Source organism: Callithrix jacchus, chromosome 7 (assembly GCF_049354715.1).
Source record: "Callithrix jacchus isolate 240 chromosome 7, calJac240_pri, whole genome shotgun sequence".
Lineage (NCBI taxonomy): Eukaryota > Metazoa > Chordata > Mammalia > Primates > Cebidae > Callithrix > Callithrix jacchus.
Window position 1 is genome coordinate 157,992,048 of NC_133508.1, and position 4,128 is coordinate 157,996,175.

Consider the following 4,128-nt stretch of genomic DNA (forward strand, 5'->3'; position numbering starts at 1 on the left):
TTTAGTAGAGATGGAGTTTCACCATGTTGACCAGGATGGTCTCGATCTCTTGACCTCGTGATCCACCCACCTTAGCCTCCCAAAGTGCTGGGATTACAGGCATGAGCCACCGTCCAGCCGGAATTACCCTTCTCTCTTTTCAGGTTGCCGTCTCATACTTTCAGGCCATATTTGCCCTCTCTCCAAGCCTTCATGTCCTCAAAGAGGCAACATCCTTTCCTTTTCTTTTTTTTTTTGAGACGGAGTTTCGCTCGTTACCCAGGCTGGAGTGCAATGGCACGATCTCGGCTCACTGCAACTTCCGCCTCCTGGGTTCAGGCAATTCTCCTGCCTCAGCCTCCTGAGTAGCTGGGATTACAGGCACGCGTCGCATGCCCAGCTAATTTTTTGTATTTTTAATAGACACAGGGTTTCACCATGTTGACCAGGGTGGTCTCGATCTCTTGAGCTCGTGATCCACCCGCCTTGGCCTCCCAATGTGCTGGGATTACAGGCATGAGCCACTGTGCCCAGCCGAGGCAACCTCCTTTTCTATCCAGGCTCCAATTCCCGTTCAGTGAGTTTTAATAAAACATTTAAAGGCCTGTAATCCCACACTTTGGGAAGATGAGGCGGGTGGATCACCAAGTCAGGAGATTGAGACTATCCTGGCCAACATGGTGAAACCCCATCTGTACTAAAAACACAAAAATTAGCTGAGCCTAGTGCTGTGTGCCTGTGATCCCAGCCACTCAGGAGGCTGAGGCAAGAGAATTGCGTGAACCAGGGAGTCAGAGGTTGCAGTGAGCCAATATCGTGCCACTGCACGCCAGCCTGGTGACAGAGTTAGACTTTGAAAAACACGCATGTGCACACACACACACACACACTCACACACACACTTAACATTACATTTTAGAGCAATCTAGAATAATTCTTTGACTAACCTACTATGATCTAGGCTCACTCTTTTGTACAGGATCCCTAAAAATGAGTAGTTACCTGCAATTGTACTGTCAACTTTGAATATGTTTCAGTAAAAGCTCTGAAAAACACCTTCTCACTAAAGTACGAATGACTGATGTAATTTTAATGTAACTTCTCTCACAGTTATTTGTATGCACATTTCATCTATTCAAGTAAGATCTTATATTTATGTAGGAATTATATATTTCACTAACTTGGTCACCCAAAACAGACTGATATTATCAACACCATTTCAAAAATGAGAAAATTAGGGCACCAAGAAGCTGCAAAGGACTTCTGCTTCCAGCCAAAAGAGTCACAGGGTCCAGGTTTACCCTCCTACACAAAACAACTAAAACAATGGACAAATGCATGAAGCAATGGTTTTTGGAGATGCTGGTCATTGGGTGACAAAAGGTAGTGATCACTGAGACACGACAAATACACAGGGTAAATCCTATGATTGCCCCAGCTTACTGTCTAGAGAGAGTTTCCAGGCTACAGGGCAGGGATGAGGAAACCTGGTGGAGTCCAGTGGTCTCCGTGACTTAAGGAAATCAAGTTGTGTGGCAGAGAATGCCGGAGGGAAGAAAGGTGAAAACAGAAATAATTCTGGAGATCAGCAGAAGAGCCCCTTAGAGTTTTCAGCTAAGACTGATCATGGCATGTGTGTGTTGACACTACTGGAGACCAAGGAAAAACCTGCAAGGATCAGAGGGAGCAATCTCTAAAGGTCACACGGGCCAGGAATCATCCTGTTCTCACCAGCCAGACTGAAAACCCTCACTATTGACGGGCCGCTGGGCCTTGCCTCAGTAAAAGGGAAAAATTAGCTCCAAGCTAAGCATGGCTACCTCCTGTCTAACAAAGCTTAAAGGAAATTCCTGAAACAATCAAACTGTTCCCAATTAATTTGACCATGTCCCAGAACAACTTGAGACGAGAAATACATATAAATAAATACAATGAAAGCCAGCATGCAACAAGGTAAAATTCTCAATATACAGAATTCAATTTTAAAAATTACCAAACATGCAAAGAAGCAGGAACATGTGATCCATGATGAGGAAAAGAGGAAAAAAATCGATAGATGGAAATCAACCCAGAACTTGACACAGATGACAGAATTCTAGGCAAGAACATAAAAACTATTATGAAAACCATATTTCATATATTTAAAATACCAAAAGAAATATTCTACATGTTAAGTACAGACATGAAAGATACATAAAAGACTCAAATCAAACTTCTAGAGATGAAAGCTGCAATGTCTGCGATGGAATGTCACTGGATGGGAATAACAGCAGATTAGACATTATAGAAGAAAAGGCTGGTGAATTCGAAGACATATCAATATAAATGACCCAAAATGAAACACATAGAAAAAGTGATGAGAAAAAATAAACAGAGGATCAGTGGGTTCCTGGAAAATGTCAAGTGGCCTAACACCAGTGCAATGAAGAGTCCCCAAGGAGATCAGGGGACAAAATAGGAGAAAAAAATGGAAGTAACAGTAGCCAAAATCTTTCAAGTGTGTTGAAAATTGTAAATCAACAAATCCAGAATCTCAATAAACCCCAAGAATAAAATATGTGAAAAAAGATACCAACTATCACATAATAAAGTAGCTAAAAAGCAAATCAAGACTCACCCGGAGCGCGCGGGCACGGCGGGCGGAGCACTTGGGAGCTCCGGGGGCGCACAGCGGGAGGCTAGCACTGCTCGGCTCCGCGCGGCTCTCGGAGGTGGCGGCGGGGCGCAGGGCTGAGCGAGCGTCCGGACTCCGGGGCTCCGGGCCAGGTGGCTGCAGCTCCTGAGTGCGGCGCGGCCCCCGGCCACTGTCGCGGCCCGGCCATCTGTGTCATGGCTCTGGCGGGCAGCACACGCGGATTACCCAACTGGGGCGGCGGCGGCTCCTCGTCGTCCTCCGCGGAGCCGCCGCTCTTCCCCGACATCGTGCAGCTGAACGTGGGGGTCCAGGTGTGCGGGACGCGGCGCGGCACGGCGGTGTTGGTGCCCGACTCGCCGCTCTGGCGCGTGTTCACGCAGCAGCCGCCGCAGGAGCTGGCCCGGGACAGCAGAGGCCGCTCCTTTCCGGACCGAGACGGCTTCGTCTTCCGCTACATCCCGGATTACCTGCGGGACTGGCAGCTGGTGCTGCCCGACTGCTTCCCCGACTACTTCGGCTAAACCCGGGCGGCCGGAGGGCGCCTCTGCCCGGGCGCCGTCGCCCACGCTGGAGCTGGCTGGCCGCAGTCCGTCCTGGGGCGCGGCGGGGCGGCCGCTCACGGTGTCCCTGTCGCTGGACGGCAGCCGGCGCTCGGGCTACATCACCATCGGCTACCGCGGCTCCCACACCATCGGGCGGGACGCGCGGGCGGACGCCAAGTTCCGGCGAGTGGCGCGCATCACCGTGTGCCGCGAGACGTCGCTGGCCAAGGAGGTGTTTGGGGACGCCCTGAATGAAAGCCGGGACCCTGACCTCCCCCGGAGCGCTACCACCTCAAGTTCAGCTTCCTGGAGCAGCCTTCGACGAGCTGTCCGAGTCGGGTTTCCACAGGGTGGCGTGCAGCTCCACGGACACCTGCGCCTTCGCCAGCAGCACCGACCAGAGCGAGGACAAGAGCTGGACCAGCTACACCCAGCACGTCTTCTGCAGGGAGTGAGCGCCCCAGACCCCCTCGCGACTCCAGCGCCCACTCCCCTTCCTGCCCGAGAGATGATCACAGATCCTCTTGTCCCCCGCTTCTGCCCCCTGGTTGCCCCCCCTCGCAATCTCCCCCTCCAGTAGTAGCTGGGCGAGACCTGACCGCCCGCCCTCCCTCCACTTCAGAACCTGCAGCCGCAAATCCTCTCGGCTTCTTCGTTTTCTTTGGACGTCCTGAACCGGGAGAACCCAGAGAAAGCCCCACCCCACCCTCACCTCCCACTCCTTGCTGCCTTCTACTCCCTGCCTCAAACCACCCCTCCCCCAGATGGCACCTCAGTCTGGATCTGGTGGGGCAGTGTGGCCACAGAGTCACCAAGTACCTGGGAATGACTGAATTGTTCAGAACCTGATTGGACCGTGTCCAGTGTGTGGAAGATTCCTTGAAATCTTCTCAAGCCCTTATGACTCATTGGGGGTTTAAGAGATCAGGATTACACCGAGGTTAGTGTTTTACGAGGTCATTACACAGTCTT

General features: G+C 51.5%; 1 pseudogene; it reads left to right on the plus strand.

Moving 5' to 3' along the window:
• Positions 1-2,638: 2,638 nt before the first annotated feature.
• Positions 2,639-3,722, plus strand: LOC100392390 (BTB/POZ domain-containing protein KCTD12-like; annotated as a pseudogene).
• The last annotated feature ends 406 nt before the right edge of the window (positions 3,723-4,128 follow it).